Source organism: Panthera leo, chromosome A1, assembly GCF_018350215.1.
Source record: "Panthera leo isolate Ple1 chromosome A1, P.leo_Ple1_pat1.1, whole genome shotgun sequence".
NCBI classification, from domain to species: domain Eukaryota; kingdom Metazoa; phylum Chordata; class Mammalia; order Carnivora; family Felidae; genus Panthera; species Panthera leo.
The window spans coordinates 205,702,266-205,722,419 of record NC_056679.1 but is presented as its reverse complement, the minus strand read 5'-3'; the positions used below and the strand labels follow the sequence as shown (position 1 = coordinate 205,722,419).

The 20,154-nt window shown below is 38.1% G+C and overlaps 1 pseudogene; it reads right to left on the bottom strand.

Moving 5' to 3' along the window:
- Positions 1–1,245: 1,245 nt before the first annotated feature.
- Positions 1,246–8,371, bottom strand: LOC122198456 (annotated as a pseudogene).
- Positions 8,372–20,154: the final 11,783 nt, after the last annotated feature.

Here is a 20,154-nt window from a genome sequence, read left to right as displayed (position 1 = left end):
GTGGCCAGATGCCAGCCCACCCCCCAAAAAAATCGTGAGACAGTGTAGCCTCAGCATTTCAGGGACCATGGAAAATTGCAACACACATCTGGCACCAGACTTCACCCTCAACAACCTTGCCCCAGCACCAGCGAATGTGGCTGCCTTCCAGGCTCTGCTGGGACCAGGTGGCTTCAACAGTCTCTACCAAATGTCCTTCCAGCAGTGGAACCGCTTTTCCCCGTGTGGCCTGAGAACCTCCTGGACCCCACTCAGCTCCTGGGGATTCACCTTTCCCACCAGAGCACCACCAGGTATGGAGCTGCGGAGTTGCAGCCTTTGCGCTCCCCTTGTTTACAGTCTTAATGGAATTTAAACCCTCTCCTTTCTCCTTTTTCCCTTTTTAGTTTAGTCCCTGCAGCTGTTTCGAATTTTCCACTTTCTCTCCAGCTCCTTTGGGGGAGGGGTGCTTTTCCCGTATGCTCCCCCCTCCCCAGTCTCTGTCCTCTCACTGCCCGCAAAAGGTGTTCCCTACCTTTCGGGGCTTCTTGCTCCCCAAGTTCAGCTCTTCGTGTCGTGTACCTGCTGAATTCTGTGGTTCAGGTTGTGCAGATTGTTGTGTTAATCTTCCAATCGGTTTTCTAGGTGTGTAGGATGGTTTAGTGTTGGTCTGGCTGCACTTCATGGACACGAGACACACAAAAAGCTTCCATGCTCTTCCGCCATCTTGGCTCCTCCCCTTTTCTAACTTCCATTAATATTATGTCTTTGAACCATAGGTAATCTAGAAGTGTATTACTTGTTCCAAATATTTTATAATTTTTTCCCTATTAAAGGGTTTATTTTCTTCTTTATGCTTAGAAACAAAGAACTGACCTCACCCTCTCCCCCTACATCCCACCTCAGCCTTTCCTGTTGAAGGAAAAGGGAGGAAGAGTGATGGCAGGGGTGTTGGGGGGGTGTTGAATGTGAGAGTTCTTTCTCCCCACTTTGCCTACGGTCACTCCCCTTTTCAGCATCCCCCTCCAAAAAATACAGATTTCAACATGACTTGCCACCCATGGTGGGGTTGGAGAAACATAGCCAGAGTCAAAAAAGTAATATCCATTCTCAACAAAAAATGGGTTCAAAGAGTGTCTGGCTGAAACTGGTAAGGGAGGGAGGTGGGGAGAAGGATAGCTGAGGAAGCTGCTGAGTGGAGGGAGGGCAGAGAGCCTGGGACCCTCCTTCTCCCTGCACCAGCCACCCCCTCCTTGCAGCTCCCTTCTAGCAGAACTGGTCCTCGTCTTTCATCCCCTTCCGTGGCTGCTGGGCAAAGTCCTCAAACACGATGTCATCGTCTGTGGCATAGTTGGTTTCAAATTCAATGAGGTTGGTGTCCACAGGGGCATCAGCTTCAGGCGCGGCTGTCTGGGGCCCAGGGAGGGTGATGTGCTCATGGGGCTTAGGGTGCATAAGAACAAAAGACACATCAATGGAGACATCCCCACCACGAGACACCACTAGCTTCACCCTGACCCTGTAGAACCCCAGGATTCCCAGCACCTCCTCTTTGGCACCCTCCTTCACGATGGTGCTGGAATCCAGTTTGGTGTCCTTGTGCTTGAGCTTCCCATCCAGGCCAAGACCGCGCTTCTTCCAGTTGTTGCTGAGCAGTGGTGTGATATACACCTTCCGAAGGTGGAACCGGGTGACACCTGGTCATCTTGCTCAATCTGAGCCACAGGACACTTGTACTGGGCAGTGCTGAGAGGCAGATGTTGGCGTGCTGTCTTACAGAGACTTTGGTCTTCTTGACAGTCTTGGTGGAATTGGTGACAGGGACGTTGATGTTGAGGGGCTCCCCTTGGTTGTATAGCTCTTCATCCAGGGAAGCCTCAGGTGCAGGGAGCAGTCAGACATAAAGTGAAGTGTGGTTTCTACTGAAATCTGAGTGCCTGGTTTCTTTGGTGGAAATTGCACCTTTTGGATCACCAGACACACCAAGTTCCTTCTGTGGCTTTTCCTTTTCTAGTGACTTAGCACAGAGGCTCGAATCTCAAAGTCTTCCCCACAAGCCTTCCTTGTGTCCTCTGGGTCTGGCTACAGTGTGACAAAGCAGGGAAGATTCTGGGGTATTATATCCAGGTCCTCACAGTCATAGCGGAAGGCATCGGTGAGGGTCACAAACATTTTTTGGTCCTTCAAGTAGTCAGGGTCCATAAGCACCACATCATCACTTTGTCCAGGGTGGTCTGCAAAGTCCCACTTGCCTAAGTACATGCTGAGCTTGCAGTTAGGGCTCAACTTCTTGGAGACCCTGGTGCCAGGTTTCTCCCCATGGTGCTCACATCAGGTGCCCCAGGGGTTCCCGGGTCCCTGGCTCCTAGTCTCCCAGCTTGCTGCCAAGTTCTTGCTCCTCCCCAACCATTGCCTATGCATGCCCTCTGCTTCCAAATATATATACAATAAAACCTTGGTTTGCCATCATAATTTGTTCCAGAAACATGCTTGTAATCCAAAGCACTTGTATGTCAAAGTAAATTTCCCCATAAGAAATAATGGAAAACTCAGATGAGTCGTTTTACAACCCAAAAATATTCATATAAAAATGATTTACAATACTGTAATATAATACAAAATCATAAAAAAATACAAAATATAGAGAAAAATAAACAAATTAACCTGCACTTACGTTTGAAACCCTTCACAACCAGTGTGGGGGAGACAAGAGAGAGGAGGGTCATTTTGTAGGACGACTTCACTAATGGAATCACTGCTATCTATTGGTTCAATAGAATCTTTTTCTTTTTGTACAACTTTAAACAAGAAACCTATCCAATGACACTTACTTTTGCCTCCTTTTGAGGATTTCATGGAAATGAGACATTGCATTATTATTTACCAGATTCATTGCTTGCATTGTTATAGCCTTATTTGGGTGGTGCTTTTCTACAACATTTTGCACCGTTTCCCATATTACATATCTCCCTAATCTCATTTGAAGTGAGGTATTCCCCTGCCTTTTTCTCCTCCTCCTCTGCAGATGAGATGAAGACATAGACTTCTTATAAAATCTTGCAATTTTGGCCACTCGCATACCTTGTTCGTACTTCTCGATGATTTCTTTCTTAACTTCCACAGTAATCATCTCCTTCTTACCACCTTTCTTCTTCAATATTTTCCTGCATGGCGGCTATTGTATATGCTCGCATGCATGTTGACTACAGTGCAGAATTAATAAAATCTTTCTATATAGTGTATTTAATGTACCTGGCAATAAAGCAGCAGAGGAAAGGGTCTGTGTCTGCAGGCAGCTTGACCTAGAATGAAGCAAAGCATTCCTAAGCTTACTCTTGTATGGAAAAGCAAAGGACTGTTCATAGGTGCTTTCAAGTGACAAAAAATACACTAATGCCAGTTGTGGGCACCTTCCAATGTTCTGAAATATCACTGATTTCTGTCAAACACCACGGCCTGAGGCCCAGCATCTGAGCATAGGAGACAGTCACCCACAATCCCTCAGGGAGAGAGAGAGAGAGAGAGAGAGAAGAACCATTGGCTCAGGTGTGATCATGTGACATTTGGCATCACATGCTACTCGTATTGCAAGACATCACTTGTTTATTAACATTTATTAGAAATGTTCGCTTGTCTTGTGGAATACTCGCAGAACAAATTACTTGCAATCCAAGATTTTACTGTGAGATACATATGTGTGTGTGTGTGTGTGTGTGTGTGTGTGTGTGTGTATGTGTATAGTTATACATAACTATGTAACTGTGATATATATATATATATATATATATATATATATATATAGTTTAAAAAAACATATATATGTTTTAATTTTAGAGAAAAAGAAGGTGGGGGAGTGGGAGAGAGAGGCAGACCTTGATCCCACGACCCTGGGTTCACAACACAGCCAAAATCAAGAGTCACTCACCTAACCAATTGAGCCACCCAGGCACACTGCTTCCAAATATTTCAGAATACATATGCATAGCTAAATTCCACTACTGTTTGGGATTATATTTATATATCTCCATCCCTTTAAACCATTGAGACTTGCATTATGACTCAACATATGATCATTTACCAATATATGGTAAATGTTTCACATGTACTTGAAAAGTGTGTATAAAGAAGTTTTGTAATCTTTTATCTATTTTAATTAGATCAAATTTATTAAAAGCAACCTTCAAATCTTCGATATCTTTACTGAGTTGCCTGTTCTATTGGTTACTATTGAGAAGTGCTTTAAAACCTCCCAACAGCTTTACCCATCTCTTGAGTTCTGGCTCTCTTCAACATCCTACTAACTTTTGTCTCCCGAGCACTGTGAAGTAGAAAAAAGCTCTGATCTGCTGCTTTTCATTAGGACTCTGGCCTGCAGCACTTATATATCAGAAAATTCCTTAGAAGGAAAAGTAGTAGAGAATTTCTCTTACTGCAGCGGATTTTCCTTTTCTCAGGTTTCTTCATTGTTAAAGTATTTCTTGCCCTGATTATTCTTTTTTTTTTCTTTTAAAATTAAGGTTTGCTTAGTTTTGACAGAGAGAGAGCAATCGAGGGAGGGGCAGAGAGAGAGGGATACAGAATCCCAAGCAGACTTCCCTCTGCCAACGTAGAGCCTGATGTGGGGCTCAAACTCATGAACCATGAGATCTTGACCTGAGCCAAAGTCAAGAGTCTGACGCTTGACAGACTGAGCCACCCAGGTGCCCCTATTCTCTTTTTAATTTCAACATTTAGAGTTGCTTTTCTAGGAGGTTTGTTTTGATAGGAAATACTCTGCCAAAGAGAGAGAATCAAAGCTCACATATGCATAGTTTCTGATTGGTAAAGTAATACCTCTGTTTTGTAGAAATTTGGAAAGTCAGAAAAGTAAAAAAAAAAAATTAAAAAATCTTCCACCATCTTCACCTGGCTAATTCCTAGTCATCTTTCTGTTTTCTACCTCATTTAACTTTTTCAGTTATATTAAACCCATTTATATTAACCATTTATATTAAATTTATATTTATATTAAATTAGATGCTATTCATAGCACCTTGTATTTTTTGTTGTTGTTGTTGTTTACACTTTTCACAATGTGTTAGTATAGATTTATTTCTGTATTTATTTGATTGGCACTTGTCTCTTTCACTAGATTATTAGTTCTAGTGTTGCAAGGACCACGTCTACTTCTCTCTGTAAACATGTTATCTATTATGGACTATTTGATATGTATGAAATATGCTTTTTGAGCAGTATTTCTTTTTTGTGTGCATATATGTGTATGCTTTCAATTAATATTCTATTCTGCATGTAATCTCTATGTGTATTTTCCCATTTTCTGTATTTTAAAAATTCGTTTGATGACATATCATATACATTTCTCCATAGGAAGACTGTCTTCTAATACTAGCTCAGTCACCAACTATTTGACCTTGGACATATCAGTTAATATTTATAGGGCTCAGTTTCCTCATCTGTAAAATAAGGAAATGATAATCGCCTTAACTACTCATTTGGAGAATTGTCAAAAGAAAATGAGCCCCACTGATATGCAAGGAAATTGTGGCATAAAAGATACAGAACATGAAATAGTTAAACAAGGATGCATTAAACTGTTGCTACCATTGTTGCTTGATGGATTGTCTACAAAAAGACCATTGGGACCATAAGTGATATGAAAGAGCCATGTTTACCTCATATCTCTAGGGAAGATGTAACACTTTCTATTGACCACATAAATGGAGAAGCTCTTCACACATAGAATGTTTACATCATGGCAGAGGGATAAGTATCATAGAGCAATTAGGTAAGAAAACAACATAGAGCTAAAACAAGATGCAGCTATTTCCATTACAGAAAAGTAGGCAATTAGCTTTTTGTAGAGCACTTTAGCGGGTGGCAAACATCTGCAGAAATGTAATAAACACTCAGTTGCTTCTAAGTAAGTGCATGAGCAAAAAGAAATAATTGCAGTTATTAATAAGGGATGAGAAGAAAACAATCTCTCCCATCTTAGAAGATTGGAAAGAAAATCACCATGAGACAAACCCAGATGACATGAGATCATTTTTTCTAACTATCCTGGGTTATCAGCAGGCGTTATGAGAATCTTATCAATGTATGTTTTTCCAGGTTAGTTAATTCTTTCATTAAATTTATTTGTTTTTCTCTTTTTGGTATAATATACATATGGCAACATTATCACTACTGAATATTGCTTCAATCATTTCCACAAATATTTGCTTTCTTGATAAATTCTTGAGATTAAATTAATACCTTCAAGTATTGCTATATGTGATACCTGGATGGGTAGACCCTGCTAACCATTTGAGTGAAGGTTTTAGAACTCAGAGTTTGCAAAACGAGGTGAACAGTACTACCTACGTAATGCTCTATCTCAAGAATGATCTTCCCAGATGAACTTTGCATTATTTCTTTTGAAGAATAAAAGTAAAAAGCACTATATAATTGCAAGGCATCAATATAGAAACACCCCCAGAGTACATAGATTCCTTGTCTCAATAATAGAAATGGCACTTTCCCTTAATGTTCAGGGAAAATTCTAGCATTCTCCCAATAAGTGAAACTTTGTTATTCTAAGTTTCTTTTGTTTGGAAAATGTTGCATTACTCGGGAACTAGAATCACTTCATCAGAGAATTTAGAAATAAATATACTTCCCAAATGCTTGTTCGTTTAAATTCTATCTGGCAAAGTGGCCATTTAATCAACAGAGTGAGAAAAATAGAGATTTAATCTATAGCTTAATTGGGCTAGCAACTAATGAATGTTTCAGCTTCTTCTAGCTCCTTCTAGCTGAATGTAGGAGCTAGAAGAAGCTGAAACATTCATTAGTCTGTGGTTTCTCCAATTTTATAAATGATTATTGGTGACTAATGAAGCAATCCTCTACCTCCTCTGTACCATTTGTGGAAACAGAAGCACAGAAAATCCTCTGCTTTTATACTGCCATGCTAAGGTGACTCCATTTGTTAAAGATGCCAAGGGCACACAATTACTCCTGTTCATTAATTACTAGTTAAATCAGCTTTACTACCATCAGAAACTAAGAAAGTTATGAGAAATGTCAAGGTAGTAAAATATGGAAGTACATTTGCAACTGTGAATTATTCAGAACTCAAGACAGACAATTTATTACTACTTGTTGCTATAATAAATCCTCACTAATGGAACCCTATTAATTAGGAGTTTGGGATGATTTGGAGTCTTGGCTGAGATCTGTCCTTTTATTTATTAGAAAGACATTTGGAAAGCAAGTTAGTACTCAAGCAATAAGGACAATATATATTTTTTAAAGTCCAGTCTCTCTGCTGCCCTTCTTTATTAATAAATAATAAATGCCATTGTTGCATTTTTTGACCTAGTAAAAGAGGAGGATGCAAAGACAAGTTTTGTCACACATGAAACCATAGCAATAAAGCCTGTAGACCACTGAAAAGAAGAAGAGGAGATGAAAAATTTAAGGAAATAATGGGCAAGAGATGAGTCATGAGCTACGCTCATGAGTGGTGTGCTGGTAAATGTTTAATAATTGTAGCATCTTCCAATTTCTGTGGTGTAAATACTCATGTTATGGACAATTTCAAGCTACCAATCGGATATTATTGAGTACAGAGGTAGAAAGAGAAAATATACATAAATAACCTCAAGGGCATAAGTATTATTAAAGTCTATTTTACTACTAAAATGCTGATAAAGTTAGTAAAAATGTATTAAGATGATAAGGATGTGATGATTTGGAGTATTTATTGCTTTTGTTTTTAATTAATTTAAACCTAAATTCATATAATTTAATTTAAAATAAAGTCTTGTTTTAACAACTAGCTGGCAGCATTCCTAAACTTTCATGAGCTGGTATATATAAGTTGGCTCTAGTATACCATTACATCTTGGTAACACACTCTGTCTCCCAGAGTTGAAACCTAGGGTGCAGCAAAATATATCCAACCAAATTGTGAGTCCAAATAAGTATTGGACTTTGAACTATGATACCTTGGACATAGATGGAAACGATTATAAAGCTTTCAGAGAAGCCCTGAATTCAGAATGGTGTCACAAACAATATGGCAGGCCAACAAGAAAGCAGGAATATTGCAGGAAGTAAATGGACCAGGGATAATTTTCCTAATTGTGGGAAGCCTATTTGTCATATCCTCAGCTCTTGTGTGCCTATTGAGAAAACTCTGATAGAACAGGAAAGGCCTTGATTAGATGCTATGGCAAGGAACACATGTTTCATGGTGGGTGTCAGCATAAAGCCTCTAAAGACCAAATAGAAAGACTCGTTCAAAATGAATGCCAGTTGTAGATGCTGAGCAAGTCATTAGGACAAAGCCCATTACCGTGGCAGCCAACGTGGCGTGAAATGACAGTCTGTGGATTCGAGGCCCCATCCCACCACCTCTATGAGTGTTTGGATGAATCTGAAAACAGAGAAGGTAGAAAAGAAACCCTATGACAGACCAAAAGATAAAACTGATAGGAATTTAAATTTTGAGCTGACTGAATATTTACCTTGAATAATAATATTAATTTGAAAGTTCAAAATATTTGTCTTCAGTCATTGAGTTAGGGTCAGGAAGGCAAGAAGAACTCACAGAAAACAAAGTTACATTTTTGAGGTACATCTGAGTTCTACCAGGTAAAAATACCAATTCCACTATAGTCAGTACACCCTTGTAAGGAGACCGTTTCTTATTTTAAGAAAATTTTCAAAAACCTCTCTATTATCTTAAAAATCTTTCCGTAATCTATTTCTTAAAATAACTTCTAAATTGTGTTTCACTCCCAAATACATTTCTAGCTAAGGTTTTTACATTAAGTTTCTTTCTCGTGTTTACAAAAGCCTTCAGAAATCTCATGTTTATGGTTTCAGGCATTCCCAGAGCAGTGTTTCTAAATCTGAGCTTTCAGTTCTCCTGATTTACAGCCTTGAGGTCACCATTTATTTCTTCCTTTCCCCAGACCTATATGCCCAGTCAACAGAACAGGCCCTTTCAACTCTGCCTTCATGGGCTTTCTTATATCTCTTTATTCCTTCTGATTCCTCCTGTCTTATCTAGAATCCAGGCTCCTTCCACCTCATGTTTAAGTAACTATGATAGTCTCCTAGCTGATCTCTCTACTTTCAGCCCCTTCTAAAAGTTATGTTGGCGTTGTTTCCTAGTACCCTCTGTTTATCATATCCACACTCTTGCTCTTAATCCACAATAACTCTCTTATGTTGAGTCTAAATGCTCAGCTTGATAATCACCCTTTTCCATCAGCCAGCTGGTTTTTAACAGAGTGTTGTAATTCTTTCCTACCACAAACTGTTCTCATGGCAAGCAACTTGCCTTTCTGTTATACTCGTCAACTTTCCACTTGTCTGCTCATTTCTCCATCCTCCCCTGCCCTTGTCCTAAAATCTCTTCAACCCACTCATGAAAAACCTATATGCTCTCAGCCAAATCCCATCTCGTACTCTAAACTTTCCTCACCTCTCCAGCCCATAGGCCAAGTTCCAGATTAGAGTATCTATAAGGCTATAATCTGCGTCACAGAAAATGCCATTGATTAGACATTTTCTTGGTCTGCTCATTATGTCTCATGTATCAAACCAGATTGTAAAGTACTTAAGAACAGTTTAGATCTTCTCCTTGTATATTCTTCATAACACTTAGCATAATATTGGGCTTGTGTGTTGGTACTTAAAAAAAATTTTTTTTTGAAAAGCCATTTATTTATTTATATCCATTAAGCAAATCTTATTTCCTTGGTTTATTGCAATATACATTTGGGGAATAAAATTCCATTCCTTTAAGGATACTTCATTAATTGAAACTAGCCTTTTTCCAATCCATCTAAACCGAGATGTTTACTTGCCTATGGCAATTTTTAAACATAATCTACATGTATGTGCTATGGATTAGTATGAAGTAGTTAATTTTTTGCGAGTCTGTTTTAGTCAATATACTTGATTTTATCATAGAAAAATAAAACCACTGACCCATCACCAACCTATCAACCATCCCTTTAGTTATTTAGCAATGCAGGATTGGGTAGTAACTGGTTTATTTATTCATTTATTTGGCAAATGTGAATCAGACACTTGTTTTGTGTTAGGCATGAGTCTAGGACCTAGGTAGGTGACAATGTACATATGACCCCTTCTTTCAAAAGCTTAGAGTCTTTTAAGAAGATAAACAATAAACAATAATGAAAAAACAAGTTAAAATACTATGGAGGCAGTGAAGCAGTGTGGGTAGAAGAGCAAGTTCTGAAGTTGGTCGGCTTGAGTGGACCATGGATGGGCTCACAGCCTTCTAACTGTGTGATATTGACAAATTTCTTAACCTTACCAAGACTCACTGTCTTCATTTGTAAACGTGGAATAAATGTAGTCACCACAAGAATCAAATTTAAAAACTTAATGTAAATTACTAGAATTTAGAGGGCCATCTAAAGTACTAATAGTAAGTATGTATAGATAAATTTGTAATTTTATTATAATCACAAATATTAACAGTGTAATGAAGGCAAGATACAGGTTGGCAGTGCAGGGGCAGAGTCTGGAATCAGGAAGGTTTCCCTTGGGAGGTGAGAAAGAGAGTGGGATTGGAGGTTGAACTAATCCACAGAAGAAGATAGAATTTTAGAAGAAAGGCAAGACTTACGGTCTAGAAGAAGAGACGGGGTGGGAGTGCAGGAAAGAACACCAACTTCTATTTCTTGACCTTCTGGTACACTTGGTAAGCAGCAGCTACCACTGGTGAAAGATTAAAAGAGAGCCTGGTTTTATTAAGGACAACAGATAAAGAAAGTGTTAAGGCCACAACTGGGCTTGTTTCAAGTGCAACTTATTTCACCAACATAAGGATGGATCTTTGACTATAATGTATCAAAGAGTAATGGAGCAGGAAATGGGTCAGTCTTCAGGCAAACAATTAACCAAACTTAGTGTCATTTGCAAAAATAAATGGGTTGAATAATTTTCATGTTGACACTCCCATCTTATGATTTACGGGTGCCTTGTTTTTCTCTTAGTTTGTGACATTACAGATATTACAAATAACTATTCACTTATGTTAAAGAAATTTTTTGTTCTTGGCCTTTGTAAGCTTGTAGAGGGCTTCATAATAACGCTTTAGGCTTTTAAAATAGAAGGTCTTGAATTTGGCTGATGTGTTTTAAGTTCCTGATTTATAAAGCTCTTCTGGGAACAATGCAACTGGTTACTGAACTAGACATGACTGTTAGTATTTAGTGTGTCTGCTGTCTAGAGTGTGGGGGTAGCAATAGCAATGGGTGACCTGCCATATCCCCTTAGCTCACCCCTACACACTGAAGCCTGCTTAATGAAATCTCCGCTACTCCCTACCTGAGGCTCGTTAATGACCCTGGGAAGTTTCAGCCTATGCAAAAGTCAAGCCAGAAATGCCAGGGAGTTAATGCTGCTGGAGTAGCCCTCAGCCTTGGACAGTTGGGGATTTGGTAGAAAGATGCCCACACTTTCACACGTTCTCTCTCCTCAGATGGAATAAGTCTGAGATGTATTCCATATTGTCTCTTCGAACTCTGTAGTGGAATTAAGTGTCCCAGATCCTGTCTGCTCCTGACTGAATCAGGAATTTTCCTCTGACAGATCTCCCTTCATTTTGTTAATGGTTCCCATAGACATATATCCATGCTCCCATTTCTCCAATTTCAAAAACAAACCAAAATAAAACAATTACCCTCATTTCAACCTCCAACTACCCTGCATTACTCTGCTTATTTTTTCAGCAAAACTGAAAGTCCCCTATTTTTATGCCAGTTTTTCTTTTTTTTTTTTTTATCATTTAATCTTTTCTGGTTTTTGACAGATACAATGACTTAAAAAAAATAAACAAGCACAAAAACTGTGTCTAAAAAAAGTCTAGAAACTTTTTCACCAGATTTAAAACTGAAAATATTTTACCATAGATGTTAACATATTTTTTCTGTAAATCACTGTGTTTCTACCAAATCACAAAACTTGATATGACTTCTAAAAAGTGAAGAACAACACCAGGGATGATTCTCACAAGCAAAAAATTAAATTACTTTAATTCTCCTGATCACTTTATAACATATTTGTAGTATCATTCAAATCTTGATTTAAATTCTTATTAATGTATTATGAAAAGAAATGAAAGAAGGATGAAAAGAAAGAAAACAAATTTGAAAACGATTATTTTTACATTGTCTTGCAGAGCCTCAGGACCCAAAGGAGAACCATAAAGTCAAATTTTATAAATTTATTTATTCTATATGGAATGAGAAAGGATTCTAACCCTTATTCAAATTTTTTTTTTAGATTCAAATTTCAGCATTGTAGTACTTTCGTGATTTTTTGTTTGTTTGTCTTTTAGGTTTTTTGTATGTTTATTTATTTTTGAGAGAGACAGAGAGAGAGAGAGAGGTGCAGAGAGAGGGGAAGACACAGAATCTGAAGCAGGCTCCAGGCTTCGAGTTGTCAGCACAGTCTTGTCACGGGGCTTGAACTCAAGATCATGACCTGAGCCCAAGCTGGATGCTCAATCAATTGACCCACCCAGGTGCCCCAGTAGTTTCATGGTTTTATTTAATGTGTTTATTAGCTAAAACATGAGTCAGTCACATTTAAATGAAAATAGCAAGCTTATATACTATCACAGAAAGAGCTTCAGACTACAAGGCTCTTTTCCAAACGTTAGACCTTGGGACCCAATTATTTAAATGCCTGTTGCTGTAGTTTGGGAATAATAGCACTGAGCCTAGATGGTTTTTGTGAAAATTATTTAAGATAATGTCAAAGAGTTTCCTAACAGAACTAAAGTGCAGTTCAACCAACTGTAATGTAATAGCCTGAAGTTAGTCAAAACTCAAATGCAGTTGACCTTGAACAACATGGGTTTGAACTGCATGGGCCACTTATACACACATTTTTTTCAATAAATATATTGTCAAGTTTTTCGGAGATTTTTCTCTTACAATTTTCTTAATATAATTTTCTTTTCTCTAGTTTACTTTGTTGCAAGAATATAACATATATATAACATGCAACATACATGTTAATTGACTATTGATGTTATTAGTAGGGCTTCCGGTCAAAGGTCAACAGTAGGCCATGAGTCGTTAAGTTTTTGGGGAATCAAAAGTTATATACAGATTTTTGACTGCGTGGGGGTTTGGCATCTAACTCCATGTTGTTCAAGGGTAAACTGTAATTTTTAAAAACTATTATCTACTTTGATTTCCAGCAATAACTCAAAAAGTTGAAAACAGAGAAATACACAACTAAAACCCAGCCATATCACAGAAGATTATACAAATTTTTGGAAAGCTCACAAGGGATCTTTTCATATTAAACAGGTTTTAAAGCTAGAGACTTGTTGCATGAAAGTAACCACATCTACACACATACAAGGAGATTAACCAAGATGTTCATGGGTTTTAGTTCTGTAATAAAGAACTGGACTCTGGGTCATTATCACAGCTGAGAAATTACATCCTAAAAACTTGAAAAAAAGAATGTAATAAGTTGGTGTTGCCTTTAGGGGATATTGCTCTAATGGACTTGAAAAAATTAACTTCCTCAACTTAAAAATTATTAAGTTAAACATTTGATGAAATTTTAAAAAAAGATATGAATCCCACCATAGCTCTTCTTGATGGAAAAAAACAAAGGATAAAAAGGTTTAATTGTCCAAGGCTGAACTAAATACCTAGCTTATTTTATCCTGTTCCTTGGTATTTATATAGATTTCCAGAGTTTCTTATGTTTATTCCATCATCAGTGTAAACAATGATGTCTAGGCTGTTAACAGGTTCAACTTTAGTTTTAAATCCTATTTTCAAGTCCAAAGCTATTAAATCTCCAGCTGTCCCAATTTTGAGCACTTGAAATTACAAGAAATCTTTTGCTTTCTGAGATACTAGCACTATTTTGCTACAGTAAAATTTAAACTGTTTCCAGTATGTTACCACCTTACATAAAACCATCAAACCCCTTGGCACAAACATTGAGAATCTAAATTACTAATTGCTTACAGTGGGTGTTAGCTACAATTTTAGGAAAAAGAAATTTCTGTTTACTAATTAGTCCATTTCATTGGCCTGAGTCTATATTGGCACACACACACACACACACAAACACACACACACACACACACACACACAAAAGAAGAAGAAGAAGAAGAAGAAGAAGAAGAAGAAGAAGAAGAAGAAGAAGATTATCCAGTCCAGTTTCTAATATTTTCCATATGTCAAACCTATTAAGAATAGGGACACCATCAGGGGTGCTGTTGGCATTATGATGTGAGAGTTCTTCATTGAGTCAGAATGTCTTGTATGCATTGAGGATTATTTGGCATCTCTGGCCTTGTACTCACTAAATGCCTGGGGCTGTCCCAGTCATTATGACAATCAAAAACCTCCTCCACATATTTCCAAATGTTCTCTGGAAGCAAATCACCCCCAGCTGAAAACCTAAACCTCAGAGGAAGAACTAATTTGTTTTTTGATGCATCTGTTTATTATCCACTTATAGATAACGATTTCTAGGTTATTCACAAGTTATAGCCAAAGTTTTCTATAATTTAATTTTTTTCAAAAGTATCAGTCAGGCTAACATTTTTTTTTCTATTCTGCCACAAGCTTAAAATAAATTCTAGAACTCAAATATATTTTAAATTCTTAGTCTGGGCAAATGAAGTAGTTACCACGTGGTAGACTTACCAGGTGTGTGCACATGCACACACAACAACAACAACAACAACAACAACAACAACTTTGTGACTTGGTTACATAATTTTCTGCAGGAAAAAGATCCACAGCAAATTTTTTAGACTCTGGCTTATAAACATAATAATATCAAACTGCTTAATCAGCACTTTCAGACTTCCTCTTTTAGTAAATCCAGAATTGTTCACTAAAACAAAACAAACACCCCATGACTTCTCTAGTCTTGAACACCAGTCTTAAAGATAAACAGTATGAATAAGGAGAAACAGAATGAACATATGAAGCTATTAACAAGTTAGATATGACAAGACTGCACTTCAATTAGTAATGACAAGATAGTACATGAAGGTTTGCTTCCCAAATGCATAAATAAAATCTCCACTCACCTCACATAGACCTTGTCACACAGTCATCTCATATTAGAGAGGATACGGTGTGTTATGTGCTATAAAACATAGTCTATAACACTTAGTTACTGACTTAGTCAATTTATATCCAGAAATCTTTTTTTTTTTAACCAGCCATTCTAAGAAACACAAACTTCACGTGCATGCCCACTACTACAGGGAAGAGGATAATAAAAAAAATGGAAAACTTACCACTTACTTATGACTTAAAAAAATACCAGCACAAAATTCAGCTCAACAGCCAAGCCTCAGGTAACAAATTTCATATTCCTTATTATGGCTTTCATCAAGAATCTCAATATGTCTTGAAATGTTTAGGTGAGATGCATTTCTCTTCAAAAACATTCTAGCTTTCAAGACTCAGCTTCACAACAAAATTGGATAAATATTAAGTTGAAGGTAAATTAAGAGAGACTCAAATCTATTTTAGTGAGAAATCTCTATAAATTCTGTAACTGCGTAAAATTTCTACATGTTTAAGTTTCTTAAAACTTTATTTAAATTAAAAAAATTAATGTTTGTTTTTTCAAGAGAGAGAGAGAGGGAGAGAGAGAGAGAGAAACAGAGAGACAGAGCTTGAGTGGGGGAGGGGCGGAGAGAGAGGGAGACACAGAATCTGAAGGAGGCTCCAGGCTCTGAGTCGTCAGCACAGAGCCGGATGCGGGGCTTGAATTCACAAACCATGAGATCGTGAAGTGAGCTGAAGTTGATGCTTAACAGACTGAGCTACCCATGCAACCCAAAACTTTTTTTTTTAATGTGTTCAAGTCCTGTTTTTTTTTTAGAAGGAGAAACAGCAGAACTAGGAAGGAGGGATGTGAGAACAAGACACCAGTGCCCCTTGATGGGTGAGATCCAGCACAGGTTTTGTCTGTGTGTGTGATCAAGGCCACCCAGCAGCCTCCACCAGCCTTTTCCTGTGAGGACAGGGTGTGAGGAAAACCTGGGCAGACATGAATCTTCCATGAGGGTGTGGGTGGGATAAATTGGATCTGGGTCCCTCTGGACCGGGTGAAAAAGCCAGAGCCCACAGCATCCTTGGCAATGCAAATAGAGGCACAACAGTGGTGTTTGGTTTCTTTTTTCTACCATTCTTACTTTTTTTCAACAAATACAAACTAAACATGAAACAAATATTTACTCCAATTTTTATCAATCATGAATTCAGGGAAAGAACATTGGAGTTGCATCTAAATATTTAAAATCTATCTTACAATTAAAATGTTTCAAATAGAAACAACAGTAGTTTAAGAATTGTTACCAGTCCTGGAGTGCCTGGGTGGCTCAGTTGGTTAAGCACCTGACTTCGGTTCAGGTCATGATCTCATGGTTCATGGGTTCAAGCCCTGTATCAGGCTCTGTGCTGACAGCTCAAGCCTGGAGCCTGCTTCAGATTCTGTGCTTCCCTCTCTCTCAGCCCTTCCCCTGCTCATGTTCTGGCTCTCTCTGTCTCTCAAAAACAAATAGATGTTAAAAAAAATTTTTTTTTTAATTGTTAGTAGTCCAAAGATTAACATCTTTTATTTCATTTTTTTTTTTAAATTAAGTTTTTAATTTTACTTCCAGTATAGTTAACATACAGTGTTATATCAGTTTCAGGATGTTTTATTTCACTTTTAATGAGATTTTTAAAAATAACAATATCACTACACCAGAAGGGGTGATTTTTCCTGCTTTCAAAATACTTTTCAAATTCTGGCTTTAACTTTTGGAATACACAGAAACTAAATAAAAAAAGTTCTGTTGAATGAAACATATTAACTACTGTAACAAGCAAGACATGTTCTTTTGGAGCAAGGAAAACAACTGGCAAAAAAAGAAAAGAAAGTCCTGTCAATATAGGATGAGTAAGCAAATTCTATCTTTCCTTCCTTCCTTCCTTCCTTCCTTCCATCTCTTTTCCTTTCTTCTATCTCTCTTTTCTTTCTTCTTTGTCCTTCCTTCCTTTCAAACTCCACTTTTCCTAAAGTGGATTTCACAAAACTGGAATTGAAGAACTAAGGTGGGTAGGGAGGAGGAACAAAGTACAAACAGAAAACAAAGAGGGGTAGATTCGTAGAAAACAGAAAATTTATAGTCAACCTACGGTCCCACTCCAATGTGGTAGAAGCTGCTTGAAGTAATTTAAAATGGAGCAGGAGCTCAGGTTTGTACTGTGGTCTGAAAATCGGGAAGGAATTCACCACAGGAAACCAATATGCCTTCCTATTTATTCCACATTCTGCTTCCTGTAGCCTTTCTCCTCAGGAAGGGCCTCTTTCTACTACTTTTTCACTCTCTTGGAGGACTTTTGAGCATACACACCAAGCAGGAAGTTTGAGTTTCCTGGGATGATTTAAAAGATCATTTTAGGGTCACCTGGGTGGCTCAGTCGGTTATGCATCTGACTTTGGCTCAGGTCATGATATCATGGTTTGTGAGTTCAAGCCCTGCATTGGCCTCTGGGCTGAAAGCTTGGAGCCTGCTTCAACTTCTGTGTCTCCCTCTCTCTCTGCTCCTCCCCCACTTGTGCTCTGTCTCTCTCTCAAAAATAAATAAATGTTAAACAAAAAATTTGAAAGACCATTTTAAAGACTATGCATGTGTGTGGATAACTCATTTGCCAATTTTGGGATGAAATTTAATCTTTGTTTATATTTCCATTCTTAGAGATCACCAAAAAATTGGAAAACACTCTTTGATTTAGGACATTTGATGTTATTAGAAATTTTACTTCTGTGTATACTGTGACCCATTTGGTCATGACTAAACTTCATATGTCACTGCTGTTTGGAGTCACTCTGAAAACAGGTGTTACAAAATTGTGAAAAGATTTAATTAACTAGGTAATATGTTTGAACATCCAATAGAAGGTATAAATGTAAAATAACGTCAGAAAAGCATTTCAGACGTAAAACACCACCTGAAAAGCATTCCTTCAAACAGAAGTACATTCCTCCTAGGTACCTGATTCTTTACTCTTTGGTCACGAGGTGAAATAAGTTTTATTTTTCAAATCATTTTGGCCAAGGTGTTTTCATCTTGGCTACAACCTAAGGAAGGCAGAAATTGCAACATGAAATGCTGGAGTATGTAAGTTGATGTGGTTTTTGTTTTTGTAATTAGGATTGGATTGAAGCATGGAGTCATTAAATTAGTGGTGAAGCAGAAGGCTCTTTAATGGAGGTACCTCCCCAACATTGACCATGGGAGGTACTGACCGTTCTTACGGTGCCCCGTAGAACAAGTGACCATACGCTGGTGATTTACAGGCCAATAGTCCCACTGTTTCATTTGAGAAGGATGAATCAAAACTTTCAGTAAGTTGGCTACAGGATGTTTGTTGTTTTAAGATGATTTGACTTTTTAAAAGGTCTAAATACAAATTTTAAGTAATGTATCTGAACAATATTTACTCTTTGTTTTAAGGTCCTATGAATTCCTCAAAGTTCACATTCAAATCAAAGGTGAGCTTGGCTCAAGGTTTGCCTTTGGTGCTGTCTTATCTTATTTCTCATCACCAACCACCCCCCCCCCCTCCCATCTCCCAGCTTTTGCTGTGGCTTCTCTCCTCCCAGACCTCCTGGCTGTTTTTCTCTAAGCATTGTCTGGGGTCCCAGATCTTGTGCAATAGTTCCTCAGTGTATAGTGTCTTTATTTTTACTACCTAAAACAATCTGAACTTCCAAGAAATCTTTCTTAATCATCTCCTCTATCAAAATCTCTCTATCTCTCTTTATGGCTTTGGATTCAAGCTACCTAATTTTAGCCAAACTTGTTATCATGCTCATTAGGGATCAGTGGGTCAGTATTCCCACTTTCATGTTATATTCCTATGTTTAGCAAAGGTCACCTGGAGCCATAACACATAAACTCAAATACAGACAGGACTCCCCCCCCGCCCCGCCCCCAATACCATGGCACAAATACATGCCATGGTTTCCAACAAGGACCAGCAGAGAAAATGTAGCTGGTTCTGTGATTCAACCCCATCATTGGAAAACAGTGTGAAAAACCTATGTTTTCCAATGTATGCTTGTGAAGTTATGGGGTAAGGGGCTCAGCAAAAGCATTCATAACAACGACAGGCAGACTATTCATTTCCCTTTCATAACATAAACCAGAATCAAGTCACTGGAAGCCAATTTTGAATCTGAGGCAGATAATGTTTCCTGTATCCTGCTATTATTTTTCTCCCCAGCATGTGCTCAATGAAGATAAGTCCTGTGAATAATTATCTGACTGCATAAAACCATTAGGCCAGGTTCCAATGAGGTACCACAGCTGTGCTAGGGACCAGATAATAGAGAAAGAACAGCACTCAAGGCTTTTTACATCATCTGTCTCCACCATCACTAGTGCAGTGGAGAGAAGACAGGACCCAGAGTGGGGTAGTCCCAGTTTTCCAGGGTAGGTCACAAGACACCAAGGGTATAGGAGTCAACAAGCGAAGTCATCTAAGAAAAAGCCAAGAGGACTGTTCTAGGAGATGTATCTCCTAAAACCTGGAGATCGGGATAGTTCTGTCTTTTAGTCTCTACTCATGTGGAAGGAATACAGTCAGTATGTTACAGTTAACTTTAGCCTCTAAGATAAAGCCAAAGTATAGGAGAAACTTGATGATTCACAAGCATATACTCTGAAGTTCTTTCTCTGGAAGTAATTGTGGTAGGTTAAACAAAACCAACTCCTTAGAACAGGTGTAATTCTCTCCTAGAAAGGGTTTGGAAAGGGCTAATGCGCTGCTACCTATATTGTTCCTCTGACCAAAATGCAATGTTTTGTTTATTTAATTAATGGCTTTCTTCTCATTAGGCTTGCTGCCACAACCAAATGGAGATTTCTCAGCCTGCCAAAGTGACGAGTTTGGACTGTTTGCCTTGAGGCTAGCTTTTTGCTTTCTCTCTAATTTTTTAAAAGCTGTCTTAAAGACAGGAGTTTAAGCTACATTAGAACCAGAGGAAAATATCAGCAAACCCCACTCAAAAGAGTAAGTGAATTGCCTAAGGGGTTTGTGCCCCAAAGGTCAGATCTAATTCAATAACAGTCTGTCTGGGAGTCAGAAT